The sequence below is a fragment of the Schistocerca gregaria genome, chromosome 3, assembly GCF_023897955.1.
Source record: "Schistocerca gregaria isolate iqSchGreg1 chromosome 3, iqSchGreg1.2, whole genome shotgun sequence".
Classification (NCBI taxonomy): domain Eukaryota; kingdom Metazoa; phylum Arthropoda; class Insecta; order Orthoptera; family Acrididae; genus Schistocerca; species Schistocerca gregaria.
The window spans coordinates 63,802,102-63,828,149 of record NC_064922.1 but is presented as its reverse complement, the minus strand read 5'-3'; positions in this window follow the sequence as shown (position 1 = coordinate 63,828,149).

The window sequence follows — 26,048 nt, the reverse complement described above, 5'->3', positions numbered from 1 at the left end:
GGAAACTACTACTGGTCTTCCAGAGAAAGATCAAAGCGTAGATTCTTTGAGACATAACTCCCATGGAGGGAACTGCGCAAGGAGACTGTTGTATTCAATCCCGATGCAATTTCTGTGTTTCATCAACACTCTGACAGTCCACAGAGTACAGAAAGCCTCCAGATGTGCATCGGAAACTACTACTGGTCTTCCAGGGAACGATCAAAGCGTAGACTGTTTGAGAATTACTCCCGTGGAGGAAAGTGCCTATGGTGACTGTTGTATTCAATCCCGATGCAATTTCTGTGTTTCATCAACACTCTGATAGTCCACAGATTACAGAATGCCTCCAGATGTGCAACGGAAACTACTACTGTTCTTCCAGGGAACGATCAAAGCGTAAACTCCTTGAGACATTACTGCCATGGAGGAATGTGCGCACGGTGACTGTTGCATTCAATCCATGCATTTTCTGTGTTTCATCAACACTCTGATAGTCCACAGCGTACAGAAAGACTCCAGATGTGCATCGGAAACATCTACTGGTCTTCTATTGAACGATCAAAGCGTAGACAGTTAGGACATTACTCCCATGGATGGAAGTGCGCATGGTGACTGTTGCATTCAATTTCGTTGCAATTACTGTGTATCATCAACACTCTGATAGTCTACACATTACAGAATGTCACCAGATGTGCATCGGAAACTACTACTGGTCTTCCAGGGAACGATCAAAGCGTAGACTGTTTGAGAATTACTCCCATGGTGGAAAGTGCGCATGGTGACTGTTGTATTCAATCCCGATGCAATTTCTGTGTTTCATCATCACTCTAATAGTCCACAGATTACAGAAAGCCTCCAGATGTGCATCGGAAACTACTACTGGTCTTCCAGGGAACGATCAAAGCGTAGACTGTTAGAGACATAATCACATGGAGGAAAGTGCGCATGGTGACTGTTGTATTCAATCCAGATGCAATTTCTGTGTTTCATCAACACTCTGATAGTACTCAGATTACAGAATGCCTCCAGATGTGCATCGGAAACTAATATTGGTCTTCTAGGGAACGATCAAAGCGTAGACTGTTAGGACATTACTCCCATGGATGGAAGTGCGCATGGTGGCTGTTGTATTCAATCCCGATGCAATTACTGTGTTTCATCAACACTCTGATAGTCCACAGACTACAGAATGCCTCCAGATGTGCATTGGAAACTACTACTGGTCTTCCAGAGAAAGATCAAAGCGTAGATTCTTTGAGACATAACTCCCATGGAGGGAACTGCGCGTGGAGACTGTTGTATTCAATCCCGATGCAATTTCTGTGTTTCATCAACACTCTGACAGTCCACAGAGTACAGAAAGCCTCCAGATGTGCATCGGAAGCTACTACTGGTCTTCCAGGGAACGATCAAAGCGTAGACTGTTTGAGACATTACTTTTATTCAGGAATGTGCGCATGGTGACTGTTGTATTCAATCCCGATGCAATTTCTGTGTTTCGCAAACACTCTGATAGTCCTCAGATTACAGAATGCTTCCAGATGTGCATCGGAAACTACTACTGGTCTTCCAGGGAACGATCAAAGCGTAGACTGTTTGAGAATTACTCACATGAAGGAAAGTGCGCAACGTGACTGTTGTATTCAATCCCGATGCAATTTCTGTGTTTCATCAACACTCTGATAGTCCACAGATTACAGAATGCCTCCAGAAGTGCATCGGAAACTACTACTGGTCTTCCAGGGAACTATCAAAGCGTAGACTCTTTCAGACATTACTCCCATGGAGGAAAGTGTGGTTGGTGACTGTTGTATTCAATCCCGAAGCAATTTCTGTGTTTCATCAACACTCTGATAGTACACAGACTACGAAATGACTCCATATGTGCATCGGAACCTACTACTGGTCTTCCAGGGAAAGATCAAAGCGTAGACTCTTTGAGACATAACTCCCATGGAGGAAACTGCGCATGGAGACTGTTGTATACAATCCCGATGCAATTTCTTTGTTTCATCAACACTCTGACAGTCCACAGAGTACAGAAGGCCTCCAGATGTGCATCGGAAACTACTACTGGTCTTCCAGGGAACGATCAAAGATTAGACTGTTCGAGACATACCTCCCGTGGAGAAAAGTGCGCATGGTGACTGTTGTATTCAATCCTTATGAAATTTCTGTGTTTCTTTAACACTCTGATAGTCCACAGATTACAGAATGCCACCAGATGTGCATCGGAAACTGCTACTGGTCTTACAGGGAACGATCAAAGAATAGACTGTTTGAGAATTACTTCCATGGAGGAAAGTGCGCATGGTGACTGTTGTATTCAATCCCGAGGCAATTTCTGTGTTTCATCAACACTCTGATAGTCCACAGATTACAGAATGCCTCCAGGTGTGCATGGGAAACTACTACTGGTCTTCCAGGGAACGATCAAAGCGTAGACTGTTTGAGACATTACTCCCATGGAGGAAAGTGCGCATGGTGACTGTTGTATTCATTCCCGATGCAATTTCTGTGTTTCATCAACACTCTGATACCCCACAGATTACAGAATGCCTCCACATGTGCATCGGAAACTACTACTGGTCTTCCAGGGAACGATCAAAGCGTAGACTGTTTGAGAATTACTCCCATGGAGGAAAGTGCGCATGGTGACTGTTGTATTCAATCCCGATGCAATTTCTGTGTTTCATCAACACTCTGATAGTCCACAGATTACAGAATGCCTCCAGATGTGCATCGGAAACTACTACTGGTCTTCCAGTTAGCGATCAAAGCGTAGACTCTTTCAGACATTACTCCCATGGAGGAAAGTGCGGATGGTGACTGTTGTATTTAATCCCGATGCAATTTCTGTGTTTCATCAACACTCTGATAGTCCACAGACTACAGAATGCCTCCAGATGTGCATTGGAAACTACTACTGGTCTTCCAGAGAAAGATCAAAGCGTATTCTCTTTGAGACATAACTCCCATGGAGGAAACTGCGCATGGAGACTGTTGTATTCAATCCCGATGCAATTTCTGTGTTTCATCAACACTCTGACAGTCCACAGCGTACAGGAAGCCTCCAGATGTGCATCGGAAACTACTACTGGTCTTCCAGGGAACGATCAAAGCGTAGACTGTTTGAGAATTACTCCCATGGAGGAAAGTGCGCATGGTGACTGTTGTATTCAATCCCGATGCAATTTCTGTGTTTCATCAACACTCTGATAGTCCACAGATTACAGAATGCCTCCAGATGTGCATCGGAAACTACTACTGGTCTTCCAGGGAACGATCAAAGCGTAGACTCTTTCAGACATTACTCCCATGGAGGAAGGTGCGGATGGTGACTGTTGTATTCAATCCCGATGCAATTTCTGTGTTTCATCAACACTCTGATAGTCCACAGACTACAGAAAGCCTCCAGATGTGCATTGGAAACTACTACTGGTCTTCCAGAGAAAGATCAAAGCGTAGACTTTTTGAGACATAACTCCCATGGAGGAAAGTGCGGATGGTGACTGTTGTATTCAATCCCGATGTAATTTCTGTGTTTCATCAACACTCTGATACTCCACAGATTACAGAATTCCTCCAGATGTGCATTGGAAACTACTACTGGTCTTCCAGAGAAAGATCAAAGCGTAGACATTTTGAGACATAACTCCCATGGAGGAAAGTGCGCATGGTGACTGTTGTATTCAATCCATGCATTTTCTGTGTTTCATTAACACTCTTGATAGTCCACAGATTACAGAATGCAACGAGATGTGCATCGGAAACTACTACTGGTCTTCCAGGGAACGATCAAAGCGTAGACTCTTTCAGACATTACTCCCATGGAGGAAAGTGCGGATGGTGACTGTCGTATTCAATCCCGATGCAATTTCTGTGTTTCATCAACACTCTGATAGTCCACAGATTACAGAATGCCACCAGATGTGCATCGGAAACTACTACTGGTCTTCCAGGGAACGATCAAAGCGTAGACTGTTTGAGAATTACTCCCATGGAGGAAAGTGCGCATGGTGACTGTTGTATTCAATATCGATGCAATTTCTGTGTTTCATCAACACTCTGATACTCCACAGATTACAGAATGCCTCCAGATGTGCATCGGAAACTACTACTGGTCTTCCAGGGAACGATCAAAGCGTAGACTCTTTGAGACATAACTCCCATGGAGGAAACTGCGCATGGAGACTGTTGTATTCAATCCCGATGCAATTTCTGTGTTTCATCAACACTCTGACAGTCCACAGAGTACAGAAAGCCTCTAGATGTGCATCGGAAACTACTACTTGTCTTCCAGGGAACGATCAAAGCGTAGACTGTTAGAGACATTACTCCCATGGAGGAAAGTGCGCATGGTGACTGTTGTATTCAATCCCGATGCAATTTCTGTGTTTCATCAACACTCTGATAGTCCACAGATTACAGAATGCCTCCATATGTGCATCGGAAACTACTACTGGTCTTCCAGGGAACGATCAAAGCCTAGACTCTTTCAGACATTACTCCCATGGAGAAAGTGCGGATGGTGACTGTTGTATTCAATCCCGATGCAATTTCTGTGTTTCATCAACACTCTGATAGTCCACAGACTACAGAATGCCTCCAGATGTGCATTGGAAACTACTACTGGTCTTCCAGAGAAAGATCAAAGCGTAGACTTTTTGAGACATAACTCCCATGGAGGAAAGTGCGGATGGTGACTGTTGTATTCAATCCCGATGTAATTTCTGTGTTTCATCAACACTCTGATACTCCACAGATTACAGAATTCCTCCAGATGTGCATCGGAAACTACTACTGGTCTTAGAGGGAACGTTCAAAGCGTAAACTGTTTGAGATATTACTCCCATGGAGGAAAGTGCGCATGGTGACTGTTGTATTCAATCCCGGTGCAATTTCTGTGTTTCATCAACACTCTGATAGTCCACAGATTACAGAATGCCTCCAGAAGTTCATCGGAAACTACTACTGTTCTTCCAGGGAACAATCAAAACGTAAACTCCTAGAGACATTACTCCCATGGAGGAAAGTGCGCATGATGACTGTTGTATTCAATCCATGCATTTTCTGTGTTTCATTAACACTCTTGATAGTCCACAGACTACAGAATGCAACGAGATGTGTATCGGAAACTACTACTGGTCTTCCAGGGAACGATCAAAGCGTAGACTCTTTCAGACATTACTCCCATGGAGGAAAGTGCGGATGGTGACTGTCGTATTCAATCCCGATGCAATTTCTGTGTTTCATCAACACTCTGATAGTCCACAGATTACAGAATGCCACCAGATGTGCATCGGAAACTACTACTGGTCTTCCAGGGAACGATCAAAGCGTAGACTGTTTGAGAATTACTCCCATGGAGGAAAGTGCGCATGGTGACTGATGTATTCAATCCCGATGCAATTTCTGTGTTTCATCAGCACTCTGATACTCCACAGATTACAGAATGCCTCCAGATGTGCATCGGAAACTACTACTGGTCTTCCAGGGAACGATCAAAGCGTAGACTCTTTGAGACATAACTCCCATGGAGGAAACTGCGCATGGAGACTGTTGTATTCAATCCCGATGCAATTTCTGTGTTTCATCAACACCCTGACAGTCCACAGAGTACAGAAAGCCTCTAGATGTGCATTGGAAACTACTACTTGTCTTCCAGGGAACGATCAAAGCGTAGACTGTTAGAGACATTACTCTGGTGGAGGAAAGTGAGCATGGTGACTGTTGTATTCAATCCCGATGCAATTTCTGTGTTTCATCAACACTCTGATAGTCCTCAGATTACAGAATGCCTCCAGATGTGCATCGGAAACTACTACTGGTCATCCAGGGAACAATCAAAGCGTAGACTGTTTGGGACATTACTCCCATGGAGGAAAGTGCACATGGTGGTTGTGTATTCAATCCCGATTCAATTTCTGTGTTTCATCAACACGCTGATAGTCCGCAGATTACCTAATGCCTCCAGATATGCATCGCAAACTTCTACTGGTCTTCCAGGGAACGATCAAAACGTAAACTCTTTGTGACATTACTCCCATGGAGGAAAGTGCGCATGGTGATTGTTGTATTCAATCCCGATGCAGTTACTGTGTTTCATCAACACTCTCATAGTCCACAAATTACAGAATGCCTCCAGATGTTCATCGGAAACTACTACTGGTCTTCCAGGTAACGATCAAAACGTAGAGTATTTGAGACATTACTCCCATGGAGGAAAGTGCACATGGTGACTGTTCTATTCAATCCCGATGCAATTTCTGTGTTTCATCAACACTCTGATCGTCCACAGAGTACAGAAAGCCTACAGATGTGCATCGGAAACTACTACTGGTCTTCCAGGGAACATTGAAAGCGTAGACTGTTAGCGACATTACTCCCTTGGATGAAAGTGCGCGTGGTGACTGTTGTCTTCAATCCCGATGCAATTTTTGTGTTTCATCAACACTCTGATAGTCCACAAATTACAGAATGCCTCCAGATGTTCATCGGAAACTACTACTGGTCTTCCAGGGAACGATCAAAGCGTAGACTGTTTGAGACATTACTCCCATGGAGGAATGTGCGCATGGTGAGTGTTGTATTCAATCCCAATGCAATTTCTGTGTTTCATCAACACTCTAATAGTCCACAGATTACAGAATGCCTCCAGGTGTGCATCGGAAACTACTACTGGTCTTCCAGGGAACGATCAAAGCGTAGATTGTTTGAGACATACCTCCCGTGGAAGAAAGTGCGCATGGTGACTGTTGTATTCAATCCCGATGCAATTTCTGTGTTTCATCAACACTCTGATAGTCCACAGATTACAGAATGCCTCCAGATGTGCATCGGAAACTACTACTGGTCTTCCAGGGAGCGATCAAAGCGTAGACTCTTTCAGACATTACTCCCATGGAGGAAAGTGCGGATGGTGACTGTTGTATTCAATCCCGATGCAATTTCTGTGTTTCATCAACACTCTGATAGTCCACAGACTACAGAATGCCTCCAGATGTGCATTGGAAACTACTAATGGTCTTCCAGAGAAAGATCAAAGCGTAGACTCTTTGAGACATAACTCCCATGGAGGAAACTGCGCATGGAGACTGTTGTATTCAATCACGATGCAATTTCTGTGTTTCATCAACACTCTGACAGTCCACAGCGTACAGAATGCCTCCAGATGTGCATCGGAAACTACTACTGGTCTTCCAGGGAACGATCAAAGCGTAGACTGTTTGAGAATTACTCCCTTGGAGGAAAGTGCACATGGTGACTGTTGTATTCAATCCCGATGCAATTTCTGTGTTTCATCAACACTCTGATAGTCCACAGATTACAGAATGCCTCCAGATGTGCATCGGAAACTACTACTGGTCTTCCAGGGAACGATCAAAGCGTACCCGGTTTGAGAATTACTCCCATGAAGGAAAGTGCGCATGGTGACTGTTGTATTCAATCCCGATGCAATTTCTGTGTTTCATCAACACTCTGATACTCCACAGATTACAGAATGCCTCCAGATGTGCATCGGAAACTACTACTGGTCTTAGAGGGAACGATCAAAGCGTAGACTGTTTGAGATATTACTCCCATGGATGAAAGTGCGCATGGTGACTGTTGTATTCAATCCCGGTGCAATTTCTGTGTTTCATCAACACTCTGATAGTCCACAGATTACAGAATGCCTCCAGAAGTGCATCAGAAACTACTACTGTTCTTCCAGGGAACGATCAAATCGTAAACTCCTTGAGACATTACTCCCATGGAGGAAAGTGCGCATGGTGACTGTTGTATTCAATCCATGCATTTTCTGTGTTTCATTAACACTCTTGATAGTAAACAGATTACAGAATGCCTCCAGTTGTGCATCGGAAACTACTACTGGTCTTCCAGGTAACGATCAAAGCGTAGACTGTTTGAGACATTACTCCCATGGAGGAAAGTGCGCATGGTGACTGTTGTATTCAATCCCGATGCAATTTCTGTGTTTCATCAACACTCTGATACCCCACAGATTACAGAATGCCTCCAGATGTGCATCGGAAACTACTACTGGTCTTCCACGGAACGATCAAAGCGTAGACTCTTTCAGACATTACTCCCATGGAGGAAAGTGCGCATGGTGACTGGCGTATTCAATCCCGATGCAATTTCTGTGTTTCATCAACACTCTGAGAGCCACAGATTACATAATGCCACCAGATGTGCATCGGAAACTACTACTGGTCTTCCAGGGAACGATCAAAGCGTAGATTGTTTGAGACATACCTCCCGTGGAAGAAAGTGTGCATGGTGACTGTTGTATTCAATCCCGATGAAATTTCTGTGTTTCATCAACACTCTGATAGTCCACAGATTACAGAATGTCACCAGATGTGCATCGGAAACAACTACTGGTCTTCCAGGGAACGATCAAAGCGTAGACTGTTTGAGAATTACTCCCATGGAGGAAAGTGCGCATGGTGACTGTTGTATTCAATCCCGATGCAATTTCTGTGTTTCATCAACACTCTGATAGTCCACAGATTACAGAATGCCTCCAGATGTGCATCGGAAAATACTACTGGTCTTCCAGGGAGCGATCAAACCGTAGACTCTTTCAGACATTACTCCCATGGAGGAAAGTGCGGATGGTGACTGTTGTATTCAATCCCGATGCAATTTCTGTGTTTCATCAACACTCTGATAGTCCACAGACTACAGAATGCCTCCAGATGTGCATTGGAAACTACTAATGGTCTTCCAGAGAAAGGTCAAAGCGTAGACTCTTTGAGACATAACTCCCATGGAGGAAACTGCGCATGGAGACTGTTGTATTCAATCCCGATGCAATTTCTGTGTTTCATCAACACCCTGACAGTCCACAGCGTACAGAAAGCCTCCAGATGTGCATCGGAAACTACTACTGGTCTTCCAGGGAACGATCAAAGCGTAGACTGTTTGAGAATTACTCCCATGTAGGAGAGTGCGCATGCTGACTGTTGTATTCAATCCCGATGCAATTTCTGTGTTTCATCAACACTCTGATAGTCCACAGATTACAGAATGCCTCCATATGTGCATCGGAAACTACTACTGGTCTTCCAGGGAACGATCATAGCGTAGACTCTTTCAGACATTACTCCCATGGAGGAAAGTGCGGATGGTGACTGTTGTATTCAATCCCGATGTAATTTCTGTGTTTCATCAACACTCTGATACTCCACAGACTACAGAATGCCTCCAGATGTGCATCGTAAACTACTACTGGTCTTTCAGGGAACGATCAAAGCGTAGACTGTTTGGGACATTACTCCCATGGAGGAAAGTGCACATGGTGATTGTTGTATTCAATTACGATTCAATTTCTGTGTTTCATCAACACTCTGATAGTCCACAGATTACCTAATGCCTCCAGATGTGCATGGGAAACTACTACTGGTCTTCCAGGGAACGATCAAAACGTAAACTCTTTGAGACATTACTCCCATGGAGGAAAGTGCGCATCGTGACTGTTGTATTCGATACCGATGCAATTTCTGTGTTCCATCAACACTCTGATAGTCCACAGACTACAGATTGCCTCCAGATGTGCATCGGAAGCTACTACTGGTCTTCCAGGGAAAGATCAAAGCGTAGACTTTTTGAGACATAACTCCCATGGAGGAAACTGCGCATGGAGACTGTTGTATACAATCCCCTATGCAATTTCTGTGTTTCATCAACACTCTGACAGTCCACAGAGTACAGAAAGCCTCCAGATGTGCATCGGAAACTACTACTGGTCTTCCAGGGAACGATCAAAGCGTAGACTGTTTGAGACATTACTCCCATGGAGGATAGTGCGCATGGTGACTGTTGTATTCAATCCCGATGCAATTACTGTGTTTCATCAACACTCTGATAGTCCACAAATTACAGAATGCCTCCAGATGTGCATCGGAAACTACTACTGGTCTTCCAGGGAACGATCAAAGCGTACCCAGTTTGAGAATTACTCCCATGAAGGAAAGTGCGCATGGTGACTGTTGTATTCAATCCCGATGCAATTTCTGTGTTTCATCAACACTCTGATACTCCACAGATTACAGAATGCCTCCAGATGTGCATCGGAAACTACTACTGGTCTTAGAGGGAACGATCAAAGCGTAGACTGTTTGAGATATTACTCCCATGGAGGAAAGTGCGCATGGTGACTGTTGTATTCAATCCCGGTGCAATTTCTGTGTTTCATCAACACTCTGATAGTCCACAGATTACAGAATGCCTCCAGAAGTGCATCAGAAACTACTACTGTTCTTCCAGGGAACGATCAAAACGTAAACTCCTTGAGACATTACTCCCATGGAGGAAAGTGCGCATGGTGACTGTTGTATTCAATCCATGCATTTTCTGTGCTTCATTAACACTCTTGATAGTAAACAGATTACAGAATGCCACGAGATGTGCACCGGAAACTACTACTGGTCTTCCAGGGAACGATAAAAGCGTGGACTGTTTGAGACATACCTCCCTTGGAGGAAAGTGAGCATGGTGACTGTCGTATTCAATCCCGATGCAATTCCTGTGTTTCATCAACACTCTGATAGTCCACAGATTACAGAATGCCACCAGATGTGCATCGGAAACTACTACTGGTCTTCCAGGGAACTATCAAAGCGTAGACTCTTTCAGACATTACTCCAATGGAGGAAAGTGCGGTTGGTGACTGTTGTATTCAATCCCGATGCAATTTCTCTGTTTAATCAACACTCTGATAGTACACAGACTACAAAATGACTCCATATGTGCATCGGAACCTACTACTGGTCTTCCACGGAAAGATCAAAGCGTAGACTCTTTGAGACATAACTCCCATGGAGGAAACTGCGCATGGAGACTGTTGTATACAATCCCGATGCAATTTCTGTGTTTCATCAACACTCTGACAGTCCACAGAGTACAGAAAGCCTCCAGATGTGCATCGGAAACTACTACTGGTCTTCCAGGGAACGATCAAAGCGTAGACTGTTCGAGACATACCTCCCGTGGAGAAAAGTGCGCATGGTGACTGTTGTATTCAATCCTTATGAAATTTCTGTGTTTCTTTAACACTCTGATAGTCCACAGATTACAGAAGGCCACCAGATGTGCATCGGAAACTGCTACTGGTCTTACAGGGAACGATCAAAGAATAGACTGTTTGAGAATTACTTCCATGGAGGAAAGTGCGCATGGTGACTGTTGTATTCAATCCCGAGGCAATTTCTGTGTTTCATCAACACTCTGATAGTCCACAGATTACAGAATGCCTCCAGGTGTGCATCGGAAACCACTACTGGTCTTCCAGGGAACGATCAAAGGGTAGATTTTTTGAGACATACCTCCCGTGGAAGAAAGTGCGCATGGAGACTGTTGTATTCAATCCCGATGCAATTTCTGTGTTTCATCAACACTCTGACAGTCCACAGCGTACAGAAAGCCTCCAGATGGGCATCGGAAACTACTACTGGTCTTCCAGGGAACGATCAAAGCGTAGACTGTTTGAGAATTACTCCCATGGAGGAAAGTGCGCATGGTGACTGTTGTATTCAATCCCGATGCAATTTCTGTGTTTCATCAACACTCTGATAGTCCACAGATTACAGAATGCCTCCAGATGTGCATCGGAAACTACTACTGGTCTTCCAGGGAACGATCAAGGCGTAGACTCCTTCAGACATTACTCCCGTGGAAGAAAGTGCGCATGGTGAATGTTGTATTCAATCCCGATGCAATTTCTGTGTTTCATCAACACTCTGATAGTCCACAGATTACAGAATGTCACCAGATGTGCATCGGAAACTACTACTGGTTTTCCAGGGAAAGATCAAAGCGTAGACTTTTTGAGACATAACTCCCATGGAGGAAACTGCGCATGGAGACTGTTGTATACAATCCCGATGCAATTTCTGTGTTTCATCAACACTCTGACAGTCCACAGATTACAGAAAGCCTCCAGATGTGCATCGGAAACTACTACTGGTCTTAGAGGAAACGTTCAAAGCGTAGACTGTTTGAGATATTAGTCCCATGGAGGAAAGTGCGCATGGTGACTGTTGTATTCAATCCCGGTGCAATTTCTGTGTTTCATCAACACTCTGATAGTCCACAGATTACAGAATGCCTCCAGAAGTGCATCGGAAACTACTACTGTTCTTCCAGGGAACGATCAAAACGTAAACTCCTTGAGACATTACTCCCATGGAGGAAAGTGCGCATGGTGACTGTTGTATTCAATCCATGCATTTTCTGTGTTTCATTAACACTCTTGATAGTCCACAGATTACAGAATGCAACGAGATGTGCATCGGAAACTACTACTGGTCTTCCAGGGAACGATCAAAGCGTAGACTCTTTCAGACATTACTCCCATGGAGGAAAGTGCGGATGGTGACTATCGTGTTCAATCCCGATGCAATTTCTGTGTTTCATCAACACTCTGATAGTCCACAGATTACAGAATGCCACCAGATGTGCATCGGAAACTACTACTGGTCTTCCAGGGAACGATCAAAGCGTAGACTGTTTGAGAATTACTCCCATGGAGGAAAGTGCGCATGGTGACTGTTGTATTCAATCCCGATGCAATTTCTGTGTTTCATCAACACTCTGATACTCCACAGATTACAGAATGCCTCCAGATGTGCATCGGAAACTACTACTGGTCTTCCAGGGAACGATCAAAGCGTAGACTCTTTGAGACATAACTCCCATGGAGGAAACTGCGCATGGAGACTGTTGTATTCAATCCCGATGCAATTTCTGTGTTTCATCAACACTCTGACAGTCCACAGAGTACAGAAAGCCTCTAGATGTGCATCGGAAACTACTACTTGTCTTCCAGGGAACGATCAAAGCGTAGACTGTTAGAGACATTACTCCCATGGAGGAAAGTGCGCATGGTGACTGTTGTATTCAATCCCGATGCAATTTCTGTGTTTCATCAACACTCTGATAGTCCACAGATTACAGAATGCCTCCAGATGTGCATCGGAAACTACTACTGCTCTTCCAGGGAACGATCAAAGCGTAGACTCTTTCAGACATAACTCCCATGGAGGAAAGTGCGGATGGTGACTGTTGTATTCAATCCCGATGCAATTTCTGTGTTTCTTCAACACTCTGATAGTCCACAGACTACAGAATGCCTCCAGATATGCATTGGAAACTACTACTGGTCTTCCAGAGAAAGAACAAAGCGTAGACTTTTTGAGACATAACTCCCATGGAGGAAAGTGCGGATGGTGACTGTTGTATTCAATCCCGATGTAATTTCTGTGTTTCATCAACACTCTGATACTCCACAGATTACAGAATTCCTCCAGATATGCATCGGAAACTACTACTGGTCTTAGAGGGAACGTTCAAAGCGTAGACTGTTTGAGATATTACTCCCATGGAGGAAAGTGCGCATGGTGACTGTTGTATTCAATCCCGGTGCAATTTCTGTGTTTCATCAACACTCTGATAGTCCACAGATTACAGAATGCCTCCAGAAGTTCATCGGAAACTACTACTGTTCTTCCAGGGAACAATCAAAACGTAAACTCCTAGAGACATTACTCCCATGGAGGAAAGTGCGCATGATGACTGTTGTATTCAATCCATGCATTTTCTGTGTTTCATTAACACTCTTGATAGTCCACAGATTACAGAATGCAACGAGATGTGCATCGGAAACTACTACTGGTCTTCCAGGGAACGATCAAGGCGTAGACTCTTTCAGACATTACTCCCATGGAGGAAAGTGCGGATGGTGACTGTCGTATTCAATCCCGATGCAATTTCTGTGTTTCATCAACACTCTGATAGTCCACAGATTACAGAATGCCACCAGATGTGCATCGGAAACTACTACTGGTCTTCCAGGGAACGATCAAAGCGTAGACTGTTTGAGAATTACTCCCATGGAGGAAAGTGCGCATGGTGACTGATGTATTCAATCCCGATGCAATTTCTGTGTTTCATCAGCACTCTGATACTCCACAGATTACAGAATGCCTCCAGATGTGCATCGGAAACTACTACTGGTCTTCCAGGGAACGATCAAAGCGTAGACTCTTTGAGACATAACTCCCATGGAGGAAACTGCGCATGGAGACTGTTATATTCAATCCCGATGCAATTTCTGTGTTTCATCAACACTCTGACTGTCCACAGAGTACAGAAAGCCTCTACATGTGCATCGGAAACTACTACTTGTCTTCCAGGGAACGATCAAAGCGTAGACTGTTAGAGACATTACTCTGGCGGAGGTAAGTGAGCATGGTGACTGTTGTATTCAATCCCGATGCAATTTTTGTGTTTCATCAACACTCTGATAGTCCTCAGATTACAGAATGCCTCCAGATGTGCATCGGAAACTACTACTGGTCATCCAGGGAACAATCAAAGCGTAGACTGTTTGGGACATTACTCCCATGGAGGAAAGTGCACATGGTGATTGTGTATTCAATCCCGATTCAATTTCTGTGTTTCATCAACACGCTGATAGTCCGCAGATTACCTAATGCCTCCAGATATGCATCGCAAACTTCTACTGGTCTTCCAGGGAACGATCAAAAGTAAACTCTTTGTGACATTACTCCCATGGAGGAAAGTGCGCATCGTGAATGTTGTATTCAATCCCGATGCAATTTCTGTGTTTCATCAACACTCTGATAGTTCACAGACTACAGAGTGCCTCCAGATGTGAATCGGAAGCTACTACTGGTCTTCCAGGGAAAGATCAAATTGTAGACTCTTTGAGACATAACTCCCATGGAGGAAACTGCGCATGGTGATTGTTGTATTCAATACCGATGCAGTTACTGTGTTTCATCAACACTCTCATAGTCCACAAATTACGGAATGCCTCCAGATGTTCATTGGAAACTACTACTGGTCTTCCAGGGAACGATCAAAAACGTAGAGTATTTGAGACATTACTCCCATGGAGGAATGTGCACATGGTGACTGTTCTATTCAATCCCGATGCAATTTCTGTGTTTCATCAACACTCTGATCGTCCACAGAGTACAGAAAGCCTACAGATGTGCATCGGAAACTACTACTGGTCTTCCAGGGAACATTGAAAGCGTAGACTGTTAGCGACATTACTCCCTTGGATGAAAGTGCGCATGGTGACTGTTGTCTTCAATCCCGATGCAATTTTTGTGTTTCATCAACACTCTGATAGTCCACAAATTACAGAATGCCTCCAGATGTTCATCGGAAACTACTACTGGTCTTCCAAGGAACGATCAAAGCGTAGACTGTTTGAGACATTACTCCCATGGAGGAATGTGCGCATGGTGAGTGTTGTATTCAATCCCAATGCAATTTCTGTGTTTCATCAACACTCTAATAGTCCACAGATTACAGAATGCCTCCAGGTGTGCATCGGAAACTACTACTGGTCTTCCAGGGAACGATCAAAGCGTAGACTGTTTGGGACATTACTCCCATGGAGGAAAGTGCGCATGGTGACTGTTGTATTCAATCCCGATGCAATTTCTGTGTTTCATCAACACTCTGATACCCCACAGATTAATGAATGCCTCCAGATGTGCATTGGAAACTACTACTGGTCTTCCAGGGAACGATCAAAGCGTAGACTCTTTCAGACATTACTCCCATGGAGGAAAGTGCGCATGGTGACTGGCGTATTCAATCCCGATGCAATTTCTGTGTTTCATCAACACTCTGATAGTCCACAGATGACATAATGCCACCAGATGTGCATCGGAAACTACTACTGGTCTTCCAGGGAACGATCAAAGCGTAGATTGTTTGAGACATACCTCCCGTGGAAGAAAGTGCGCATGGTGACTGTTGTATTCAATCCCGATGCAATTTCTGTGTTTCATCAACACTCTGATAGTCCACAGATTACAGAATGCCTCCAGATGTGCATCGGAAACTACTACTGGTCTTCCAGGGAGCGATCAAAGCGTAGACTCTTTCAGACATTACTCCCATGGAGGAAAGTGCGGATGGTGACTGTTGTATTCAATCCCGATGCAATTTCTGTGTTTCATCAACACTCTGATAGTCCACAGACTACAGAATGCCTCCAGATGTGCATTGGAAACTACTAATGGTCTTCCAGAGAAAGATCAAAGCGTAGACTCTTTGAGACATAACTCCCATGGAGGAAACTGCGCATGGAGACTGTTGTATTCAATCACGATGCAATTTCTGTGTTTCATCAACACTCTGACAGTCCACAGCGTACAGAAAGCCTCCAGATGTGCATCGGAAACTACTACTGGTCTTCCAGGGAACGATCAAAGCGTAGACTGTTTGAGATATTACTCCCATGGATGAAAGTGCGCATGGTGACTGTTGTATTCAATCCCGGTGCAATTTCTGTGTTTCATCAACACTCTGATAGTCCACAGATTACAGAATGCCTCCAGAAGTGCATCAGAAACTACTACTGTTCTTCCAGGGAACGATCAAAACGTAAACTCCTTGAGACATTACTCCCATGGAGGAAAGTGCGCATGGTGACTGTTGTATTCAATCCATGCATTTTCTGTGTTTCATTAACACTCTTGATAGTAAACAGATTACAGAATGCCTCCAGGTGTGCATCGGAAACTACTACTGGTCTTCCAGGTAACGATCAAAGCGTAGACTGTTTGAGACATTACTCCCATGGAGGAAAGTGCGCATGGTGACTGTTGTATTCAATCCCGATGCAATTTCTGTGTTTCATCAACACTCTGATACCCCACAGATTACAGAATGCCTCCAGATGTGCATCGGAAACTACTACTGGTCTTCCACGGAACGATCAAAGCGTAGACTCTTTTAGACATTACTCCCATGGAGGAAAGTGCGCATGGTGACTGGCGTATTCAATCCCGATGCAATTTCTGTGTTTCATATACACTCTGATAGTCCACAGATTACATAATGCCACCAGATGTGCATCGGAAACTACTACTGGTCTTCCAGGGAACGATCAAAGCGTAGATAGTTTGAGACATACCTCCCGTGGAAGAAAGTGCGCATGGTGACTGTTGTATTCAATCCCGATGCAATTTCTGTGTTTCATCAACACTCTGATAGTCCACAGATTACAGAATGTCACCAGATGTGCATCGGAAACTACTACTGGTCTTCCAGGGAACGATCAAAGCGTAGACTGTTTGAGAATTACTCCCATGGAGGAAAGTGCGCATGGTGACTGTTGTATTCAATCCCGATGCAATTTCTGTGTTTCATCAACACTCTGATAGTCCACAGATTACAGAATGCCTCCAGATGTGCATCGGAAACTACTACTGGTCTTCCAGGGAGCGATCAAAAAGTAGACTCTTTCAGACATTACTCCCATGGAGGAAAGTGCGGATGGTGACTGTTGTATTCAATCCCGATGCAATTTCTGTGTTTCATCAACACTCTGATAGTCCACAGACTACAGAATGCCTCCAGATGTGCATTGGAAACTACTAATGGTCTTCCAGATAAAGGTCAAAGCGTAGACTCTTTGAGACATAACTCCCATGGAGGAAACTGCGCATGGAGACTGTTGTATTCAATCCCGATGCAATTTCTGTGTTTCATCAACACTCTGACAGTCCACAGCGTACAGAAAGCCTCCAGATGTGCATCGGAAACTACTACTGGTCTTCCAGGGAACGATCAAAGCGTAGACTGTTTGAGAATTACTCCCATGTAGGAGAGTGCGCATGCTGACTGTTGTATTCAATCCCGATGCAATTTCTGTGTTTCATCAACACTCTGATAGTCCACAGATTACAGAATGCCTCCATATGTGCATCGGAAACTACTATGGGTCTTCCAGCGAACGATCAAAGCGTAGACTCTTTCAGACATTACTCCCATGGAGGAAAGTGCGGATGGTGACTGTTGTATTCAATCCCGATGTAATTTCTGTGTTTCATCAACACTCTGATACTCCACAGACTACAGAATGCCTCCAGATGTGCATCGTAAACTACTACTGGTCTTTCAGGGAACGATCAAAGCGTAGACTGTTTGGGACATTACTCCCATGGAGGAAAGTGCACATGGTGATTGTTGTATTCAATCCCGATTCAATTTCTGTGTTTCATCAACACTCTGATAGTCCACAGATTACCTAATGCCTCCAGATGTGCATGGGAAACTACTACTGGTCTTCCAGGGAACGATCAAAACGTAAACTCTTTGAGACATTACTCCCATGGAGGAAAGTGCGCATCGTGACTGTTGTATTCGATACCGATGCAATTTCTGTGTTCCATCAACACTCTGATAGTCCACAGACTACAGAATGCCTCCAGATGTGCATCGGAAGCTACTACTGGTCTTCCAGGGAAAGATCAAAGCGTAAACTTTTTTAAACATAACTCCCATGGAGGAAACTGCGCATGGAGACTGTTGTATACAATCCCGATGCAATTTCTGTGTTTCATCAACACTCTGACAGTCCACAGAGTACACAAAGCCTCCAGATGTGCATCGGAAACTACTACTGGTCTTCCAGGGAACGATCAAAGCGTAGACTGTTTGAGACATTACTCCCATGGAGGAAAGTGCGCATGGTGACTGTTGTATTCAATCCCGATGCAATTACTGTGTTTCATCAACACTCTGATAGTCCACAAATTACAGAATGCCTCCAGATGTGCATCGGAAACTACTACTGGTCTTCCACGGAACGATCAAAGCGTAGACTCTTTTAGACATTACTCCCATGGAGGAAAGTGCGCATGGTGACTGGCGTATTCAATCCCGATGCAATTTCTGTGTTTCATATACACTCTGATAGTCCACAGATTACATAATGCCACCAGATGTGCATCGGAAACTACTACTGGTCTTCCAGGGAACGATCAAAGCGTAGATAGTTTGAGACATACCTCCCGTGGAAGAAAGTGCGCATGGTGACTGTTGTATTCAATCCCGATGCAATTTCTGTGTTTCATCAACACTCTGATAGTCCACAGATTACAGAATGTCACCAGATGTGCATCGGAAACTACTACTGGTCTTCCAGGGAACGATCAAAGCGTAGACTGTTTGAGAATTACTCCCATGGAGGAAAGTGCGCATGGTGACTGTTGTATTCAATCCCGATGCAATTTCTGTGTTTCATCAACACTCTGATAGTCCACAGATTACAGAATGCCTCCAGATGTGCATCGGAAACTACTACTGGTCTTCCAGGGAGCGATCAAACCGTAGACTCTTTCAGACATTACTCCCATGGAGGAAAGTGCGGATGGTGACTGTTGTATTCAATCCCGATGCAATTTCTGTGTTTCATCAACACTCTGACAGTCCACAGCGTACAGAAAGCCTCCAGATGTGCATCGGAAACTACTACTGGTCTTCCAGGGAACGATCAAAGCGTAGACTGTTTGAGAATTACTCCCATGTTGGAGAGTGCGCATGCTGACTGTTGTATTCAATCCCGATGCAATTTCTGTGTTTCATCAACACTCTGATAGTCCACAGATTACAGAATGCCTCCATATGTGCATCGGAAACTACTATGGGTCTTCCAGCGAACGATCAAAGCGTAGACTCTTTCAGACATTACTCCCATGGAGGAAAGTGCGGATGGTGACTGTTGTATTCAATCCCGATATAATTTCTGTGTTTCATCAACACTCTGATACTCCACAGACTACAGAATGCCTCCAGATGTGCATCGTAAACTACTACTGGTCTTTCAGGGAACGATCAATGCGTAGACTGTTTGGGACATTACTCCCATGGAGGAAAGTGCACATGGTGATTGTTGTATTCAATCCCGATTCAATTTCTGTGTTTCATCAACACTCTGATAGTCCACAGATTACCTAATGCCTCCAGATGTGCATGGGAAACTACTACTGGTCTTCCAGGGAACGATCAAAACGTAAACTCTTTGAGACATTACTCCCATGGAGGAAAGTGCGCATCGTGACTGTTGTATTCGATACCGATGCAATTTCTGTGTTCCATCAACACTCTGATAGTCCACAGACTACAGAATGCCTCCAGATGTGCATCGGAAGCTACTACTGGTCTTCCAGGGAAAGATCAAAGCGTAAACTTTTTGAGACATAACTCCCATGGAGGAAACTGCGCATGGAGACTGTTGTATACAATCCCGATGCAATTTCTGTGTTTCATCAACACTCTGACAGTCCACAGAGTACACAAAGCCTCCAGATGTGCATCGGAAACTACTACTGGTCTTCCAGGGAACGATCAAAGCGTAGACTGTTTGAGACATTACTCCCATGGAGGAAAGTGCGCATGGTGACTGTTGTATTCAATCCCGATGCAATTACTGTGTTTCATCAACACTCTGATAGTCCACAAATTACAGAATGCCTCCAGATGTGCATCGGAAACTACTACTGGTCTTCCAGGGAACGATCAAAGCGTACCCAGTTTGAGAATTACTCCCATGAAGGAAAGTGCGCATGGTGACTGTTGTATTCAATCCCGATGCAATTTCTGTGTTTCATCAACACTCTGATACTCCACAGATTACAGAATGCCTCCAGATGTGCATCGGAAACTACTACTGGTCTTAGAGGGAACGATCAAAGCGTAGACTGTTTGAGATATTACTCCCATGGAGGAAAGTGCGCATGGTGACTGTTGTATTCAATCCCGGTGCAATTTCTGTGCTTCATCAACACTCTGATAGTCCACAGATTACAGAATGCCTCCAGAAGTGCATCAGAAACTACTACTGTTCTTCCAGGGAACGATCAAAACGTAAACTCCTTGAGACATTACTCCCATGGAGGAAAGTGCGCATGGTGACTGTTGTATTCAATCCATGCATTTTCTGTGCTTCATTAACACTCTTGATAGTAAACAGATTACAGAATGCCACGAGATGTGCACCGGAAACTAATACTGGTCTTCCAGGGAACGATAAAAGCGTGGACTGTTTGAGACATACCTCCCATGGAGGAAAGTGAGAATGGTGACTGTCGTATTCAATCCCGATGCAATTTCTGTGTTTCATCAACACTCTGATAGTCCACAGATTACAGAATGCCACCAGATGTGCATCGGAAACTACTACTGGTCTTCCAGGGAACTATCAAAGCGTAGACTCTTTCAGACATTACTCCAATGGAGGAAAGTGCGGTTGGTGACTGTTGTATTCAATCCCGATGCAATTTCTGTGTTTCACCAACACTCTGATAGTACACAGACTACAAAATGACTCCATATGTGCATCGGAACCTACTACTGGTCTTCCAGGGAAAGATCAAAGCGTAGACTCTTTGAGACATAACTCCCATGGAGGAAACTGCGCATGTAGACTGTTGTATACAATCCCGATGCAATTTCTGTGTTTCATCAACACTCTGACAGTCCACAGAGTACAGAAAGCCTCCAGATGTGCATCGGAAACTACTACTGGTCTTCCAGGGAACGATCAAAGCGTAGACTGTTCGAGACATACCTCCCGTGGAGAGAAGTGCGCATGGTGACTGTTGTATTCAATCCTTATGAAATTTCTGTGTTTCGTTAACACTCTGATAGTCCACAGATTACAGAAGGCCACCAGATGTGCATCGGAAACTGCTACTGGTCTTACAGGGAACGATCAAAGAATAGACTGTTTGAGAATTACTTCCACGGAGGAAAGTGCGCATGGTGACTGTTGTATTCAATCCCGAGGCAATTTCTGTGTTACATCAACACTCTGATAGTCCACAGATTACAGAATGCCTCCAGGTGTGCATCGGAAACCACTACTGGTCTTCCAGGGAACGATCAAAGGGTAGATTTTTTGAGACATACCTCCCGTGGAAGAAAGTGCGCATGGAGACTGTTGTATTCAATCCCGATGCAATTTCTGTGTTTCATCAACACTCTGACAGTCCACAGCGTACAGAGAGCCTCCAGATGGGCATCGGAAACTACTACTGGTCTTCCAGGGAACGATCAAAGCGTAGACTCTTTGAGAATTACTCCCATGGAGGAAAGTGCGCATGGTGACTGTTGTATTCAATCCCGATGCAATTTCTGTGTTTCATCAACACTCTGATAGTCCACAGATTACAGAATGCCTCCAGATGTGCATCGGAAACTACTACTGGTCTTCCAGGGAACGATCAAGGCGTAGCCTCTTTCAGACATTACTCCCGTGGAAGAAAGTGCGCATGGTGACTGTTGTATTCAATCCCGATGCAATTTCTGTGTTTCATCAACACTCTGATACTCCACAGATTACAGAATTCCTCCAGATGTGCATCGGAAACTACTACTGGTCTTAGAGGAAACGTTCAAAGCGTAGACTGTTTGAGATATTAGTCCCATGGAGGAAAGTGCGCATGGTGACTGTTGTATTCAATCCCGGTGCAATTTCTGTGTTTCATCAACACTCTAATAGTCCACAGATTACAGAATGCCTCCAGAAGTGCATCGGAAACTACTACTGTTCTACCAGGGAACGATCAAAACGTAAACTCCTTGAGACATTACTCCCATGGAGGAAAGTGCGCATGGTGACTGTTGTATTCAATCCATGCATTTTCTGTGTTTCATTAACACTCTTGATAGTCCACAGATTACAGAATGCAACGAGATGTGCATCGGAAACTACTACAGGTCTTCCAGGGAACGATCAAAGCGTAGACTCTTTCAGACATTACTCCCATGGATGAAAGTGCGGATGGTGACTGTCGTATTCAATCCCGATGCAATCTCTGTGTTTCATCAACACTCTGATAGTCCACAAATTGCAGAATGCCACCAGATGTGCATCGGAAACTACTACTGGTCTTCCAGGGAACGATCAAAGCGTAGACTGTTTGGGACATTACTCCCATGGAGGAAAGTGCACATGGTGATTGTTGTATTCAATCCCGATTCAATTTCTGTGTTTCATCAACACTCTGATAGTCCACAGATTACCTAATGCCTCCAGATGTGCATGGGAAACTACTACTGGTCTTCCAGGGAACGATCAAAGCGTAGACTCTTTGAGACATAACTCCCATGGAGGAAACTGCGCATGGAGACTGTTGTATTCAATCCCGATGCAATTTCTGTGTTTCATCAACCCTGTGACAGTCCACAGAGTACAGAAAGCCTCTAGATGTGCATCGGAAACTACTAGTGGTCTTCCAGGGAACGATCAAAGCGTAGACTTTTAGAGACATTACTCTGATGGAGGAAAGTGCGCATCGTGACTGTTGTATTCAATCCCGATGCAATTTCTGTGTTTCATCAACACTCTGATAGTCCTCAGATTACAGAATGCCTCCAGATGTGCATCGGAAACTACTACTCGTCATCCAGGGAACAATCAAAGCGTAGACTGTTATGGACATTACTCCCATGGAGGAAAGTGCACATGGTGATTGTTGTATTCAATCCCGATTCAATTTCTGTGTTTCATCAACACTCTGATAGTCCACAGATTACCTAATGCCTCCAGATGTGCATGGGAAACTACTACTGGTCTTCCAGGGAACGATCAAAACGTAAACTCTCTGAGACATTACTCCCATGGAGTAAAGTGCGTATCGTGACTGTTGTATTCGATCCCGATGCAATTTCTGTGTTCCATCAACACTCTGATAGTCCACAGACTACAGAATGCCTCCAGATGTGCATCGGAAGCTACTACTGGTCTTCCAGGGAAAGATCAAAGCGTAGACTTTTTGAGACATAACTCCCATGGAGGAAACTGCGCATGGAGACTGTTGTATACAATCCCGATGCAATTTCTGTGTTTCATCAACACTCTGACAGTCCACAGAGTACAGAAAACCTCCAGATGTGCATCGGAAACTGCTACTGGTCTTCCAGGGAACGATCAAAGCGTAGACTGTTTGAGACATTACTCCCATGGAGGAAAGTGCGCATGGTGACTGTTGTATTCAATCCCGATGCAATTACTGTGTTTCATCAACACTCTGATAGTCCACAAATTACAGAATGCCTCCAGATGTGCATCGGAAACTACTACTGGTCTTCCAGGGAACGATCAAAGCGTACCCGGTTTGAGAATTACTCCCATGAAGGAAAGTGCGCATGGTGACTGTTGTATTCAATCCCGATGCAATTTCTGTGTTTCATCAACACTCTGATACTTCACAGATTACAGAATGCCTCCAGATGTGCATCGGAAACTACTACTGGTCTTAGAGGGAACGATCAAAGCGTAGACTGTTTGAGATATTACTCCCATGGAGGAAAGTGCGCATGGTGACTGTTGTATTCAATCCCGGTGCAATTTCTGTGTTTCATCAACACTCTGATAGTCCACAGATTACAGAATGCCTCCAGAAGTGCATCAGAAACTACTACTGTTCTTCCAGGGAACGATCAAAACGTAAACTCCTTGAGACATTACTCCCATGGAGGAAAGTGCGCATGGTGATTGTTGTATTCAATCCATGCATTTTCTGTGTTTCATTAACACTCTTGATAGTCCACAGATTACAGAATGCCACGAGATGTGCATCGGAAACTACTACTGGTCTTCCAGGGAACGATCAAAGCGTAGACTCTTTCAGCCATTACTCCCATGGAGGAAAGTGCCTTTGGTGACTGTTGTATTCAATCCCGATGCAATTTCTGTGTTTCATCAACACTCTCATAGTACACAGACTACAAAATGACTCCATATGTGCATCGGAACCTACAACTGGTCTTCCAGGAAAAGATCAAAGCGTAGACTCTTTGAGACATAACTCCCATGGAGGAAACTGCGCGTGGAGACTGTTGTATACAATCCCGATGCAATTTCTGTGTTTCATCAACACTCTGATACCCCACAGATTACAGAATGCCTCCAGATGTGCATCGGAAACTACTACTGGTCTTCCAGGGAACGATCAAAGCGTAGACTCTTTCAGACATTACTCCCATGGAGGAAAGTGCGCATGGTGACTGGCGTATTCAATCCCGATGCAATTTCTGTGTTTCATCAACACTCTGATAGTCCACAGATTACAGAATGCCACCAGATGTCCATCGGAAACTACTACTGGTCTTCCAGGGAACGATCAAAGCGTAGATTGTTTGAGACATACCTCCCGTAGAAGAAAGTGCGCATGGTGACTGTTGTATTCAATCCCGATGCAATTTCTGTGTTTCATCAACACTCTGATAGTCCACAGATTACAGAATGTCACCAGATGTGCATCGGAAACTACTACTGGTCTTCCAGGGAACGATCAAAGCGTAGACTGTTTGAGAATTACTCCCATGGAGGAAAGTGCGCATGGTGACTGTTGTATTCAATCCCGATGCAATTTCTGTGTTTCATCAACACTCTGATAGTCCACAGATTACAGAATGCCTCCAGATGTGCATCGGAAACTACTACTGGTCTTCCAGGGAGCGATCAAAGCGTAGACTCTTTCAGACATTACTCCCATGGAGGAAAGTGCGGATGGTGACTGTTGTATTCAATCCCGATGCAATTTCTGTGTTTCATCAACAATCTGATAGTCCACAGACTACAGAATGCCTCCAGATGTGCATTGGAAACTACTACTGGTCTTCCAGAGTATGATCAAAGCGTAGACTCTTTGAGACATAACTCCCATGGAGGAAAGTGCACATGGTGATTGTTGTATTCAATCCTGATTCAATTTCTGTGTTTCATCAACACTCTGATAGTCCACAGATTACCTAATGCCTCCAGATGAGCATGGGAAACTACTACTGGTCTTCCAGGGAACGATCAAAACGTAAACTCTTTGAGACATTACTCCCATGGAGGAAAGTGCGCATCGTGACTGTTGTATTCGATCCCGATGCAATATCTGTGTTCCATCAACACTCTGATAGTCCACAGACTACAGAATGCCTCCAGATGTGCATCGGAAGCTACTACTGGTCTTCCAGGGAAAGATCAAAGCGTAGACTTTTTGAGACATAACTCCCTTGGAGGAAACTGCGCACGGAGACTGTTGTATACAATCCCGATGCAATTTCTGTGTTTCATCAACACTCTGACAGTCCACAGATTACAGAAAGCCTCCAGATGTGCATCGGAAACTACTACTGGTCTTCCAGGGAACGATCAAAGCGTAGACTGTTTGAGACATTACTCCCATGGAGGAATGTGCGCATGGTGTCTGTTGTATTCAATC